The following is a 16,192-nucleotide window of genomic DNA, read 5'->3' as shown; positions in this document are numbered from 1 at the left end:
AGAATCCGCACCTTATCAAGATGTGGCTCGCAATCATGTGAACTGCAGTGGGACGGCAAATGTGCTCCATCTTTACCTTTTATAGATAGTTCGTGTTCCCTCGCACGCTTGTTAACGTACCTTCCCGTCTGGCCGACACAAGTCAAGCCACAAGAAAGTGGAATCTGGAATTACAGTGTACTAGAATACTTGGGTATAGTGGAAAGAGCGGCGGGCAGCGCGTGAGGCACTTGATATTAACGCTACCAGTGGCGCCAACGGCTCCTAATCGAGCACCAGCAAGCGCTCGAAAGCGGTCAGGCAGCCGCAAGCACGGAAGTTTTCTTTTATTATTACTGCAGTTATGCGTAGTACTCGCGCTGCAAATGTCATTGCTAGCTTATGAGCGAATTAATCAAAGCAATATGACTTCAGCAGGGCTAAGCTTTCGTCAGATTACCTCCGCTGAGCAGACGGCGCCAAGGCATGAAGCGCATGAAGCTTCGTGCTTACAGTAAGAAGTCGTCTTAGGAGATCTTGCGTGGAACGGCGACGTCTGCGTCAATTTACTGGCGTGTTAATACGAACAGAACCTGTGAGATGCACACACCACGTTCCGAGTGCACGCTCCGGGCACTTCGTACTCCCGCCAGTTCTCTTATCACAGGCACGCGCCTTTGCGGTACTAACAGACAGCATCGCCAATAATGCAGTGCGAACGTTGGAACTGTTCCAATGTTAAGTGCAGCTATTATGTGTTACTGATCTAATGTCAATTCCAGGTGTTCTGCGTGTTTCTTTTTTATATTTTGGAGTAAAACTTAAATTAAATTCTGGGGTTTTACGTGTCAAAATCGTGATCTGATTATGAGGCACGCCGTAGTGGGGACTCCGGGTTAATTTAGACCACCTGGGGTTCCTTAACGTGCACTCAATGAACGGTACAAGGGTGCATTTGCATTTCACCCCCACCGAAATGCGGCCGCCGCGGCCGGTATTCGATCCCGCAACCGCGGGCTTAGCAGCGCAGCACCAAAGCCCCTACACCACCACGGCGGCGTAATGTTTTGGAGTATCCGGTCCCTGGAGTGGCCAACCTCTCCTCTTTTGTTACGGTTTTCTCTTGTTCCTCAAACACAAGACGAAGCTATCGTTTCATTTAATACTGAAGCATATAAAATGCAAAATTGAAAGAATTTTTTTTTACAGACCAACTGTTTATTTAAATCCGTTGGTTCAAGACATGTGCACCAGGTATAATCACAACACAATTTGTTCAAAGCTGGTGTGCGTAAACTGTTCACACGAAAGCTTAAAGGAACGGAGTAAGGTTCCCTGAAAACCAAGCAAGCACGCTCATGTGCAGCGGCTTAGCTTTAGGTAGTTAGCAGTTTCTGGTTTCTGGCACCCGGCGCGGTTAAAAGCCCTTACAATGAAGTGCAGACGGGTAGTCGCAAACGCCGACGTTTCCGAGTGTGGCCTAATTGTCTTTGCGGTGCAAATTCCTATTCCACTGCTTTCGTTGGGCTTCGTCTTTCGGGGCTTTAAACAACGACAACGTCCGTTCATTTAGCTCACGAAATCCGGGGTACCGGCTCTTGCAACCTCATCTCATCTCCCAAATGTTGGCTCATACCAAGAATCAGGTATTGGCCAAGAATTGGTGAATCAGGATTGGCCAAGAATCAGGTGATTTCAACTATGTTTATTAGAATTTAAACAAAAACTAATTTTGTATAGCAGCAATTAGAAAAATACCATAAAGAATTTTAAGATAAAATAATTTTGACATAAAAAGTTAAATAATAGGAATAATTCATAATTCTAGAAATCCAGCAAGGTACTCTTTTTGTGCCTCTTATGAAATTGTGTAAACTCCAAGAAAAGCATCCTTGTGGCTGTGTCCCAGTGAAGTCACCCCAAAAAGAGAGAATCGTTGGCGAGGTTAGTCTTTCGAAATGGAATTTCTAAGTGTTTTTTCAGTCTTAAAATTCGGCGGCACAAGAGGAAAAAATAAGTGATCAATGGATTCAGGTGCATTGCAAAAAGAACATAGAGGTGACACAGCGAGACCAGACCTGTGTAAGTAAAAATTTAGAGGCGGTTTACGGCATCTCAATTTTGTAAAGGAAACTGACACCGATTATTGTTCTACGGTAAACAAAGATAGTGAAAATCAGAAGACGGCGTTAAAATAGATTTTGCGGAATTTTGCGATAGCGCAAGAAAATCTAACGTGTCGGAAACGCGGTAAAAGAAGCAGAAACTGTGTCCGCAACATCACTGACAGCCGCTACTGCGGCCGCGATCTCCTGGGTTTTTTGACGCCAGCGCCACGCGCGGCGGTTAACAGAAGTGGCAACAGCTCTCCCATAGGCCGCGCCGCGCGCTCTTTCCACTACCGAAGATATTCTAGTACACTGTACTGGAATCTCGAAAGGAAAAGAAATGGCTATACGATAAGCGGCGGCGTGCTGCCAAAATTACTGCAAAGCAATAAAGCATTGCACACCCTCCTCGGCAGTTGCAGTGGTGGTTTTTAGCAGCTTCGGTGGACATTCACTTTCGCAGGACCAGGATGGCGAGTCAACTTCTTTGGTGCCCCGGCTTCCAAGGAGACTTCGTGCTCGTTTCTTTCTGAAGACGAGGTAAATTTGCACGTTCCAGAGCACTGTTGGCGATTTCCGTACTATATCCGCAGGGTAGTGCCTGCTCCCTATCAGAAAACACCAAGAAAAGCTTTAGCACAAGTTACGTTGACGCAGCGAATGGACGAAATTGTGGGCGGGCCGTGTTCTATAGGTATACACGAGATCAGCGACAAAAGAGCCGGTTACAATGGATAGGAATCTCACTGCAAGGAACAGAAAACTTATTCATCTGCGTAAAGGAAGAGAGAGAAACTTTATGGTAGAAAGGTGGGGAGGGTTTACCTGAGTGACGTGCCTTTGGCCTGCTACTGCCACGCTATGGGGGCAAGCTGGGAGCATCGACGAAAATGTGAAGCAGAAACTTTTATCGAAACCTCTTACGTAAATTAAGTTGGTGGTTTCATTGTTGCTTTCTTCGTACTACACGTCGAAGGCTATACGTTGAAACTGCACGTTGAAAGAGCTTCGTAGCCAATATGCATCAGTCGAGATCGAGAAGACGATATTTTGTGTATATTTCTTTGCAGCAGCAAAGGTAGGGAAACAAAGCGACCTCCTCTTTGCCTGGAAAAGTAAATATGGATAAAGAGACACTGCAGCTCGTCTCGCTAGCTATAGGAAAAAAAGAAGGTCTGAATGAAACTGCCGCGAGGTGAAACTTGTTTCGTGCGTTCGCACTGTTGATCGCATGCAAACTGGAGAACGTGGCACGCATGCATGATGCTATTGTGTTACTGGACAATGTTAGAAGTGTCGGATGCTTCGCTCTGCCGCACTGCCGCAGGAAACGAGAAACGACTCTGCTTGGCGGTGGCTGGTGTATCCCGCGAATACAATTGGAGACCGGGGAGAGCAGCCGCAACCTTTTATTTTGCCGACATTGCTCTCGTTTCATTCCGGGCTACGTCGCGCTACCATTTGGCCGTCGCGGTGCTTTGATAGCTACGTCTTTCTATTGTTGAGCAGTAGGTCGCAGGTTTGATCCGCGGCCGCAGCATTCAGATAAGCTATAAAAAAAAAAAGCTCTTGTACTAAGCTTTGGGTACACGCTTAGAGAACCTCGGGTTGCTGGTCTCTTACACCCTCTGCGTTGATTTAGAACGTTAAACTTCAATCAATCAATCAATCAATCAATCAATCAATCAATCAATCAATCAATCAATCAATCAATCAATCAATCAATCAATCAATCAATCAATCAATCAATCAATTGACATGCAGGTGACAGCGTGAGTAACGAGACGGTTTTTCTGCGCCTTCAATGCGTTTGCTTCGCGTTTAATCCTCAGCTGACACTGATAAACCTGCATCGCCGGGCATACGCGCCGATTTTTTCGACGACCGTAGACGATTCCGCGTGAAGCCGAACACTCGCCTCTGCAGATCCTATAGATAACTTTCAGGCCCCGCAGAAAGATTTCGCCGCCACCTACTATATGCGCTGGCCGTTCGCGCAGTTCGCGGCAGCAGACCGGGCAGTGCGTCATTGCTTGCGGCATGTGCGTTTTCAAAATGGCTTCCCATCGTCGCTCTTCTAACGCATCGTCGATGTGTGCCGTGGAAGACTGAACGCGGGATGCCGAACAATTGTTGCGTGCCGGGCTGTTTGGTATGGGAAGACTCTGCAGGTATTCCCAGCCCCAAAATACGAGACCACTAGGAACAAGCATATCCGCGGCCTTCATCCGGAGTATACCTTACCCGCCGTGGTTGCTCAGTGGCTATGGTGTTGGGCTGCTGAGCACGAGGTCGCGGGATCGAATCCCGGCCATGGCGGCCGCATTTCGATGGGGGCGAAATGCGAAAACACCCGCGTACTTAGATTTAGGTGCACGTTAAAGAACCCCAGGTGGTCCAAATTTCCGGAGTCCCCCTCTACGGCGTGCCTCATAATCAGATTGTGGTTCTGGCACGTAATCAACTCTCATAATTCATTCATTCATCATTCCGGAGCATACCTTGCGCCTACGCTGTACACGAAGGTAACATCCTTTCTGCGGTCGAGTGCTCCTGTCCTCACGCTTTCTTGCAGCTTGAATTATCCGCTTTTAATGCATCGCCCTAAACATGCCACTTGAGAACGCAGGTGCCGCACTAAGAACACACTGACGATGGCGACGGTGTAAACGCGCGTTGGTTTTGTTATACAGCCGGACGCCGTTCACTTACCTAAAACGATTGGACCAGTTACGTCTCCACCTTGTTTATTTCCGATCGTCATCTCTGAAGCAAAATACATCGTACGCTAACCCGCGGACTTCGAAAGATCTGGATATGTCGAACTTGTACTAAAATTATGCGTGTCTGTTATCGCATGTGTTGACAATGGTGGTTTTAAGGTTATACCCTCCGAGTTGTTCCAGTGTACCCAGTCAGTTTACCGTGCACTTGTGCCATTTGAAAAGCGCTTTGCGTGTCCCTAACGAGGCGAGCAGCTTCATACTTATGAAAACTGTTCGCTTCTTTACACAATGGTGGAATGTATCGAAGCATGTACGCTTTACACTTTAATTTAAGGTTCACGCTGAAAAAAAAGCGCGCACACACACACACACACACACACACACACACACACACACACACACACACACACACACACACACACACACACACACACACACACGCAGGCGCGCGGTCTAGCAGGTTTAAGGATAACGAAGAAACTCAATATAACAAGGGCCGCGAAACGTGCAATGCAATGAAAATTTGGAGGTGCAGCGTTTTATTTAACCCCACAAAGCCCAAACACCATTACACATCAAAGACAATTAAAACAGCATGTTCACATTTATTTCTGGTGATGGAGATATGTTCACTGCTAGAAGGAAAACAATAAAATGTTATTGCGTAAACATTAATTAGTACGGTAATTATTTGTAACTTATTTGCTGTAGTATGACGACTGTAAGCTTCCTCCAGCGCATCAAGAACCCTAGTACGGGCTCTAGTTTAGGTCATTAGTACATAAATTTGAATTTTTAGGCATCAAATTCAGCGTATCATAATTGATACGTTGGGCTTTGTGGGGCTAAAGGGGGCAGTATCAATCAGAGAGCAGACGATTTTAGCTGATCATCTTGTTCAGATTAGGAGTAAGAAGTGGCCTAAAAGACAATGTTGCTTGACTAGTTCGTTCATGCTTGCAGGTTCGAACAAGTGCAAATTTCGCACAAAACGCTTGTCCTGCGTCTTTCAGATGGTCTTTGTGCAATGTGCTCGCAAGTTCAAATGCGCAAGCAAGGAGCGGGGCTGAGGAGGTAGCAAAGCGTAGGACAGCAAAGCGTAGGACAGACAACTGCTTGTTTATTAGGGTAATGCAAATAGTGATAAGTAAAGGGAAACGCTCTTGGCGATGGTAGGTAATTAGACGGCGTGATGAAGTCAGGAACGTTGCAGATGGACTCAGTTTACGCAGGACAAGGTTATTGAAAGATCGCTAGGCGAGGCGTTTGTGTTGTAGCGAACATGAAATACACTCATGATTACGATGAACGAAAACCAGGTGGCAAACATTATTTCACAGCCTTGTACTGCGGCGCTTGTCGTAGCTTGTCGTGGAACACGGGGATTTAGTAATTGAGCAAAAATAGTTGGATACTAATTAGGTATAGTCACTCATGAAATACAAAGGACGCCCGGCAGGTTGCACTGAAGACCACTACATTGCTTATGAATAGACCGTATTCTTGTAGTACTCTGTGCCAGTGACCGAGTGGGACCGACGGCCACGCACCCTTGTACCATGCGTTGGGTGCATGGTAAAGAACAGCAGGTGGTAAAAGTTAATCCAGAGTCCCCCTACGCCATGTCTCATAATCATACTGTGGCTTTATCTTGTAAAACTCCAGAATTTAATTTTGATAACGGTATCACAATCAAATAGGCAAGTTCGTGCAGCCCAGCGGCTATTATCTCGTTCGCGCTCTTGTCACATGCTGTGCAAATGTAATGTCAGTCATGGGTGGTCCAAGTAGGTTGACGTGATGTCACGGAACCTGCATAGGCATTCTTAACTCGTTATCTTATCTCGCGCCGGCATTCCTTACACCGCCTAACATGCGGTGCGGCTGAGCGTATTATAGACGATTATCTTACCGTGATGTAAGGCCCAATGCGAGGAAAGCTTGTGCAAAGCAAGGAAGGGGTAGAAGCCAGTGCAAATGGCGTGGATAGGTGAAGTGACGGATAGTGGTAGGTGGTGGCGGCGATAAAGTTGTAATAGACGAGTTTATACCCCAGACACATGGGTATTCCAAGGGCCTTTGCACTAAGGGACACGTACCGCAGAGGCATTCACGCGGACTGGCATGCACGTACAAATGAGCATCTCCTTTTTTGGTAAGGGTTACTTGCGGAAAAAGGAGGTATCCAAGCTTGTTTATGATCCTAAAGGGTTAGTACGGTGTGCAGCTCTTCAAAAGAAAACTTCGCCAAACACAATGATGCCTTATTAATAATTTTAGTGCTCGCAAAAGTGAGTTTATACTTAGCAGTGGCGCAATCTGCCTGGTAGTGAACATTTACTGCAGCGATACTCTCAAACCGTCGTAGCCGCAGCCACAGTTATGATCGCCCCCGTCGCGTCACTCTATGGCTTCGTGCGCATCCGGCTTACATGGACAGCGTAATTACTCGCATGCGTCTATAGCTTTTTGAAAGTTGGGAAGCACCGTATACCTTTTTCTCTCGACATGTCCATTCAGACCAGCGTATCCAAACAACTTGCACACAGCCGAACAACGGGAACGGTACTGAGCGTTCACGTTGCGCTAGTGCCGGAAGGCAGACCCAGCTGGGCGCTCGTTGTCTGGTTGGGCGCTGGTTGTCTGGTTGTCTGCTGGTTGACGCTGGTCAGCTGAAACGCTGTCCTCGTGCCGCTTGCTAGCCAACTAAAGCTTTGAAGCCACGCCGATTGTGCGCCAGTGGCGTTTGAGGCACACCTTTATAAAAAGCGAAATCAACTGCAGTTCTCTCCAATGCTTGAAAGCTTTACGCGCAAGCGTAGATGCTGCCCCGTGTGTCAATTCGGCGAAATTATGTTTGTCGTCGCGAGGGAAGCGAGCGCCGGATTAGGAAGACGCCTGGAGGTGGAGAAGAGAATGGCCGTGTTTTCGCCCTTTCCGTTTGTGCTTCGACGCCGCGGGGCTCGCTGTGCATGTTCACGACGTCCATACGCTTGCGCATCACGCGAGTTCACGAAGTGAAACGTCACTAACTTTTTTACAGCGAAGCTATGCTATATGACTAGGATCCCGCTGTCTCTTCGTCTCCGTCAACAGGAAATTTAACCAACCACAGCGGAAGGCGCGCGCCGCATGGGTCGCTGGGTTCCTTGTAGCACCACCAGATGGCGCTCGCCTCCGCGTGGCAGCGCGGAGGCGAGAGGAGGCAGCGGGGAGGCGAGACGAAATCAGCACTGGGAACATCCAGAACTTTCAAGCAAGAAATTGCCAAAGAAAATATCTATGATAATTCTAGGGGAAGCTCTTTGTTGTTTGAAGCCAGGACGGGAGTATTGCGGACTAAGATGTACCGAGTCAAGTACCAAGGTATAGACATGTTGTACGGTGCGTGTGGAGAAGAAGAGGAAACGGCTGAACACCTCATACTTTTCTGTAAATGGCTTAACCCTACAGTGCAAAGCAACGGGGTCGATTTTTTCAAACCATTGAGGTTTAGGGACAGTGAAGGCAAAATAGACTTTAAGCGGGTAGAAATAACCAAACGGAGGTTATCTGATTGGTGACTAAAATCAAGGCAGGGGGGGGGGAAATTTCCCCCACCACAAAGTACAAAATATGTTAATGGTCATGGCTAGGTGGCGTATGCCACCGCCCGATTTAGAGGGTTCAGCCTCATCCATCCATCTATCCAGCGCCGGCGTCGGCCGTGTGGGGAAAAGCAAAAAAAAAAAAGATGCAGAAAGCTCGCCTTCGCGCATAGCGTTCGCCGCAAGCATTTCTCAGTAAGATTACGATTGCATAAGCTGCAGTTGCCGGGAAGTGGCAACTGTAGTACGTACTGTAGTGGTTCTGTAGTACGTAACGTAATTGAACAGTGTCACGTTTGGTAGACGCTGCCTGCCTCCTCTCGATGCGAACGCTTATCAACCCTGATCAACCGCACTCCGGCAGGCGGCTGCGTATGGCGCGGCCGCGCGCGCCCTATCTTGAAAGAGATCTGCGATGGGGATCAAGTGCGCCGAGCGCTGATATATCTTCGTGTGCGCTGTGTTCTCGCCGCTTAGTTCGCACTGAAGCGAGAGGCAGCACGGAGGTGAATTCGCGCGCTGCTGCGGACCCTATCTTGAAAGTGATCGTCTTACGTGACGGACGGCCGGACGGGTTTCCTTGTTAGGTAGGCATGGAAATACTTACGCATTTAACAGCCTCCAACATAACTTTTCTAGGGGCTTTAACGCGACTCTCATCGCAGCGCCGAAGCGGCCGTATGACCAAGGCGTATGTGACAGCGCGCAGCCAGACGGCGGCGGCGGTTATGGACCTCCAATAGGAACAGCCTGAAACAAAACTCGCATCGCAGCTCCGAAGCGGATACGACCAAGTCGGCGGAACACGCAGCTGGCATCGACAGAGCCGATGCAGAATACAGGAATATGCGTCGGATGTAACAAAGTAGGCGAAAGGACTCGGGTACAGCGAAGGAATTGCATCGGATATAGCGAAACGCTTGGAAAGCTTTAACGCGATAGCGTTAAGGGCACCGTGTCGCAAAAAATACTCCGTCGGTGTCGGCATCGGCGCCCGGGGCTGAGAAAATCATGCCAAGCCACCACGGCCACGAAGGCCCTCCGCGTGGCGCAAAGCTGTTAGTGAACTAATTGAATTTCTCAAAGTAAAATCCATTGAAAAAGTCTTAAAGTACGACTTAACCACAACCTACAGACATGGCGCGTCGGATTGTAATTTGAATGTACGAGAAAACACCTTTCTGTTACGAGGAAACTCAAACATAAACCCCTTTTCCAGCATTTCTACCATACAACAGCGGCGCGCCCGGGTAGGTTACTAGTGAGTGAGTGAGTGAGTGAGTGAGTGAGTGAGTGAGTGAGTGAGTGAGTGAGTGAGTGAATGAATGGTCCTGATCCCTGTTGACGCAGGGCAGGCGTTTGTCAACGCCATAGGAGATGTATATAAATCAAGAAAGTGATTCGCGTAAAGTAAGGAGAGGCTGGCTGGTGGATTGGATCATCCTGGCTTTGGTGATATCCGAGGCGACTGGAGAACAGTGAACCAGACCAACCAGACGACCTCAAAGACTGTGATAGTGTGGTGATGGGCACGGTTCCGGCTTGTGGTCGTGATATTGTGCCAGGCTTTGTTTTTTTGCTACTGCCGTGTGCCATATTGCTGTTTCGGCATCATTGATTTCTTTGATGACTGCCTTGCGCCACTCTGTCTCAGTTTCGTGGTGCTTGGAATTTTGGTTGTATTTTGTGTCTAGGAACGTGTATTTCCGCATCCAAGCCGCCTTGATGTTTTTATATCTTAGGTGCAGGTATATTCTGCGACTGTAGTTTGTGTTTACCATGAATTTGAGTCTACCCGCGTATTGTAATTTGGACCTTGCCTCGTACGAGGACCAGCTCATTTCCCCACCTACAGCTGCATTAGCAGTAGCCATGCTGCCCCTTAGCAGCCAGCGGCCCAGTTCTGCTTGGTGGCGCTCCTGGCATTTTATGGTTTCGCTGGAGTAGGCCAGCGCGTCGTCTGCGTACGTTGTCGCTGGTACGGCTATTAAGGTATGTTTCCATCTCTTCTTGTGTTGTCAAGACTAGTCCAGAGGTAGTGTGATAGCAATTGTTTTGGTTGTGGTCTCTTTTGGTTGTAGGGAGTCCATATACATCCAGAACCTTTGACTGTAATGCTTTCGTTCCTCTATTATGAACTTTCTTGTTTCTTGAAGGTGGTGTCATCTTTTTAGGCCACCAAGTTTAGGCCACCACCTTTTGCTTCTGGTTTAAGTAGGCTTGCCATGCGTTGGCTTTCACAGTGGTGTCCTTTTCACTTATATGGTGGTGTAGTCTGGATAGGGTTTTGCGTTTTGATCTTTCTTCTTTAACTTCCTTATCGAACCATGGTGTTGGTCGTGTTTGGGTCATCCCTTTTGTCTTGACAAGAGTTTTGTCTGCCATTTGTAGGCATTATTCTATGAACTCTTCATAGGTTTTCGTGTTTTCCATTTTTTCTTGTAGTTGTGATGCAAACTCTTCTAATTTGTCTTTGTTTCTCGTCTTCCAGTGCCTTGATGTGCATGTTGTCTTTGTTTTGTGTGCGAGGTGTAGTGGTACCTAGAAATATTTTAATTCGGTTAGTGTCGCTACCCCAGCTGTCTGCTTTGTCTTCGTCAATGTGCATTGATTTTATTTGAATGTGTTGCATGGTGGCCTCGTTGTATAACACATAGTGGCTGATTTTTGAGTGTGGCGTATCCACGTGTAAGTGCCTTGGCAGAGTGGGTCCAGGTTTTCTATAGATAGGTGGCACTCTTCCACTAGGCTGCGGAAGCCCACTGCATCCTTTTCTTTGCCTTCAAGCTCCATTATATCGCAGTTGAAGTCGCCCAGAATGAAAACAGGATGTACACTGTATTTTTGTTGGATATCCTTAATGATGCATTCATATATTTTTCTATTCCATTCTTCTTCTTCAGATGATGTAGTCATGTATACCACACAGATATATAACGGTGTGAGTTATGAAGTCCTCGCAAATCTATGCTGCACATCTCGCCTACGTCTTCTGGAGTACTACAACACCTCATGGACAAATGGGGGGGGGGGGGGGGGGGTTCCTCCGCAATGGAAGCTTGCGAAAGTTATTCCTATATTGAAGCAAGGGAAGCAGCCAACAAATTGCGCCTCCTTCAGACCCATATCTGCTTAGTTGCGTTAGGAAGCTATTCGAAATATGATTCACAAACGACTAAATTGGTTCCTGGAAACTACAAAAGTTTACCTGGAGTAAATGAATGGCTTCCGGCCAAATGGGTGCGCAATTGATAATGTCATTGCTTTGGTCTCACCAATTGAAGAGGAATCAGTCTGTGGAAACACACCTACTGCATTATTTTTGGACATTAAGGCAGCATATGACTCGGTCTATCATAAAGCAATACTTGACGCTATGGAAACCCTTAGTTTTCGAGGACGGCTTTAGGCATGGATTGCAGACTATCTTCAAGGACGCCAACTTTTCATGTGTATCCCGGATTGCCCCACGGCTCTTTATGCCGTCGAGAAGGGAGTGCCACAAGGAGCTGCGTTAAGCCCGGTATTATTTAATTTAGTCCTCATCCATTTGAGAAGAAACCTGCCCCGTGGATGTCAGGATAACACTGTATGCGAACGACATCTGCATTTGGAACGCGGCGCGTTCCTGCAGTACGACCCAACAGCGTCTCCAGAGAGCACTGGCAAATATATCGGCCTACCTAAATCCAAGGGGTCTGAAATTGTCCCCCGACAAAAGCGTTGCTGTGGCTTTCACGCTGAGGCGTATGGAAAAGTACCCACTAGTGTTGGGTGGTCGCACCCTTCCATACGTCAAGACACAAAGGTTTCTTGGAGTGACGATCGATAGGAACCTCATATGGTCGCCTCAAGTGAAAAAAAAAAAAAAAAACTGAGTGAGATTTCCTCGGCGTCGCACGTATTTCGGTTTTTAGCCGGATCACAGTGGGGCAGTAACTGTCGATCAATGGTGCTCCTCCATAAGGCCTACGTCGACGGAACACTACGGTATTACCTCCCGATCCTGCTACAAAATGTCTCCCACAAGCAAGATAAAACTTGAGGCAGCACGGAACAACTGCCTTCGTGTATGTCTTGGCCTTCCAAAGGGGGCGTCCCGCTCAGGAACTGTAGCAGAAGCTGGATGCCTGCCTCTTGAAGTGCTATCTTCGCAGGGGACACTTCGGATTCACCACCGACACGTCATTCATACGAAAACCTATATACTTTTTGAGACATATTTCTAGAACACGTTCTACATCTAGCTTTGGTCAGGCCGTTCGGAACCATATCTATTTCGATTTCTGCTCAGGCGTCACAAATTATGCCACGAAACATTTCACCATGGACACTGTCACCACTGGAAATCGTGTTCATTTATCCCTGGAATCAGTGCGAAAAGGAAAATGCCTCAAGCAGCGACTTATCAGATACCATTTGGAATATATGCACAAAGAATACGCACCGCAACGCACATTTTCACAGATGGCTCAACAACTCCACATCGCTCATCGTGCGGACTTTTTGTGCCCTCTACAGGGCAACGATTCTCGTTTCGTCTTGAGCGAGCGCCATCATCTACTTCAGCATTAAGGAGGCCCTTGTGTATGTACTTCGACAGCTGCAGGCGCCAAAGACATGGGTGATTTTCATGGATTCGAAAGCAGCCCTACAAAGTACGTGGAACAGGCACAAGCGATGTAATAACCAACCTTCAGCATTTGACATTGCTTATATGCACCACAAGGCTAAGATTGCTGGGCATTGCATCAAGTTCCAGTGGATACCTGGCCATGCTGGTATTTCGGGAAATGAAAAAGCGGATGAAGCTGCCCGAAATGGACTCCAATACCGCAATTTCAAAAGAATATTTTATTGCGATAGCAATTATATGGACACTCCAAAGCAGATTTCTGCCGTCGTCGTCGTCGTCGCCGTCGCCGTCACCGTGAGGTTCCGTACGACGTCAATGAGGATGAAATCGTCGCCGCGCGCCGAACGCTGTATGTGCGAGTGAAAAGGCGCGAGGGACGCGCGCATTCACGGGGAGTGAACCCACGGCGGAGAACAAACGCGTGTTCTGCGCCGTGTTCCCTTAAGGGTCCGTATGACGTCAATGGAGATGAAATCGTCGCCGCGCGCCGAGCGCTGTATGTGCGAGTGAAAGGGCACGAGGGACGCGCGCATTCACGGGGAGTGAACCCACGGCGGAGAACAAACACGCGCTCAGCGCCGTGCTCCCTAAAGGCCTGCAGAAGTAGGCGTCTCTTTCCTCCTATACAATCACCATATATGTAGAGCAAACGCGCCTTCTTCCGACGCGCGAAAGGACGAGGAGGGGGGGGAGGGGGAGGGGGAGGGAAGGGAGGCGACCGTTTAGCTGCGGCACCAAGTGCCTATTTATATCAGAGGCTCCGGCAACAGTCACCAACGCCGCACGCATTTTGAGCGAACGCGGGCAAAATGCCGACGGCGTCGACAACAGTTCGGCGCGTTGCCGGTGCTGCTGCATGTCCAAGTTTATACAGCTGATAAAGCTAATATCATTACTCCGTATATCTCTCTACAAATTTGCTATCGCAATTGATGCTTCACCTTTCAGGTGAAACTGCGACAACTTTTTTATATAAAAACGTTGTGAGGCGAGAAGGTGGTAAAGACTTCGGACGCTGCTCGACGAGTGTGCCGTTCTTATGTCGTCGAAAACCTCCGATCCAGCCCCAGAGGCTCCGGCAACAGTCACCAACGCGACACGCGTTTTGTGCGAACGCGGGCGAAACGCCGACGGCGTCGAAAACAGTTCTGCGTGTTGCCGGTACTGCTGCATGTCCAAGTTTATACAGCTGATAAAGCTACTATCATTACTCCGTATAGCTCTCTACAAATTTGCTATCGCAATTGATGCTTCGCCTTTCGGGTGAAACTGCGACAGCTTTTTACCTAAGACGACGCCTCAAACATGGCAAAAAATATGCCTATCAAGAAAAAGACCGCCTCTTGGAATCTGCCGCATCACCAAGATAACTTTCTGCGTTATATTGACCCAGAAATGAGATCGAAAATTCCACGACCACTTCCTCGAGACTTAGAGACATTGTACCATCGTCTTCGACTGAACGTGGCGTACACAAACAATTATCTGTACCGCATAGGGCGTACCACTAACCCCTACTGTGATAACTGTTGCAACTTAGAGGCAATGGGGCACATATTACTAGAATGCCCCGCGTACCGCGACGAGAGACAATTTTTTGAGCAACAAATGGACATGATTTGCCACGATCCATTAACATTGCCCAGCATCTTAGGTCCAATACCAGGCCCTTCAAAACAGCGTCGGGTTTTGGATTTATTGTTCAAATGCCTTTCAGAAATTGGTCTAATCGAAAAGTTTTAAAGATTCACCATTAAGCCTAAATTTACCCGCTATCTACCTGTAAATATTAGTGTCGGGTCCACTTGTGCATTTCATATTTATTTTTATTCTCTTTTTTTCCCACTCTCCTCTGGAATCTTTTAATCCAATTCCCCATCCCTATACAGAGTAGCATGCCAGTGGTTGTATACGCGCCGGCAAAAATTTGTTTTTCTAATAAAGAGTCTCTCCCTCTCCTTCTGCGTTTTTTCTATTTCTAGTTTGATCCACATGTGTTCTTGGCGAGAGTTTTGGTCCTCTCCAGTACAGATATTCTGGGTGGTTTGTGCAAGGAATCCAACTGATTGATTTGACTCTTTACTTCTTCAGTCGGCTGCCGCCTTGCATGTTTAGTAGACAGATGGATGTGTTCTTCTTTTGTTTGTCTCCCGATTTTACTTTGTGCTTTCTTTTTTGGTACATGGAATGTTGTGTGAACTTTGTATGGGGTTACAGATCCTGCATGTTGTCTTGGCTAACTTCCATCCAGATGACGCGGCAGGTCAAAGTGGGACTTAGCCGGCCTAATGCATTTTGGACGCGCGCGTGTCTCGGGGCAACAGCAAACAATTAATGAAATGATAAAAAAATGTCCTAAGGCCTTCACATTTTGTTATAAGACGGTTTATATTGGCTCTGGAAAATGCCTTCCCAGCAATGCATTTGTGCTTAGATGGGAAGCCGATTTTAAGGGATCGGTGTAAGCTTGGTCTGTGTAAGCTGGCTTTCCCACGTTAACTGGTGCAGTGAAGCCTACTCGTGAAGAAAAATGCGATGCGAACGGGGCCAGACAACGCTATCGCGTTCCACTCTTCCAGACGAAGCTTAAGCGTCCTCCGTTTTTTTTGGTAGATTCCCGGGCAATCGAAACCAGACACCAAGGACTTCCGAAAGTTCTGAGAGCTACATTATACAGCTTCGACGACATTATATATAGGTTTCTGTGATTTGTGTACGTCTGCGAAGGATTTTGTATTTACCGTAGTTTACGTGACAATCTTCGTAAGCAAAAATTTGGAGGACGCTTAAGCTTCGCCTTTAAGAGTGGAACGCGATAGCATTCAAAGATCCCTGGCTGCGTATCAGGCTTCCCGGCAACCACAGCTTTCAAATTTTTTCTCCAACGTCGCCTCCGCATGCGGATGCCGTAAAGGATGCCGTAGGGAGCCTACATGCAAGCGCCGTTTGCATGTAGGCTCCCTAGGATGCCGTAGGGAGCCTACATGCAAGCGCCGTTTTAGGGTGGTGACAACTCCGAAATTTTGAGCGCTATTTACCGCCAAATTTGGTGAGTAGCCATTTTGATTCCCAATTTCGCTAGAAGACGCGGCTCATTCCTGCTTTCTTTTTGTCACGCTCTGATGTACCCATTTTGGCACACGATCTATTAAATTT

The 16,192-nt window shown here is 47.6% G+C and overlaps 1 protein-coding gene across 2 annotated transcripts in view; it reads left to right on the top strand.

Moving 5' to 3' along the window:
* Positions 1-4,576: 4,576 nt before the first annotated feature.
* Positions 4,577-16,192, top strand: part of LOC119455580 (atrial natriuretic peptide receptor 1) — a 302,037-nt gene continuing 290,421 nt past the window's right edge. The window contains exon 1 of one of the 2 annotated variants that reach the window (XM_037716981.2): positions 4,577-4,612. The gene's annotated coding sequence lies outside the window, so the exon portion shown is untranslated. The remainder of the gene's footprint in view (positions 4,613-16,192) is intronic. The other variant, XM_037716982.2, reaches the window with a different exon arrangement.

Source organism: Dermacentor silvarum, chromosome 6 (genome assembly GCF_013339745.2).
Source record: "Dermacentor silvarum isolate Dsil-2018 chromosome 6, BIME_Dsil_1.4, whole genome shotgun sequence".
Taxonomy (NCBI): domain Eukaryota; kingdom Metazoa; phylum Arthropoda; class Arachnida; order Ixodida; family Ixodidae; genus Dermacentor; species Dermacentor silvarum.
Note: the sequence above shows the minus strand (reverse complement) of the source record. Positions and strands in the feature narration are given on the sequence as shown.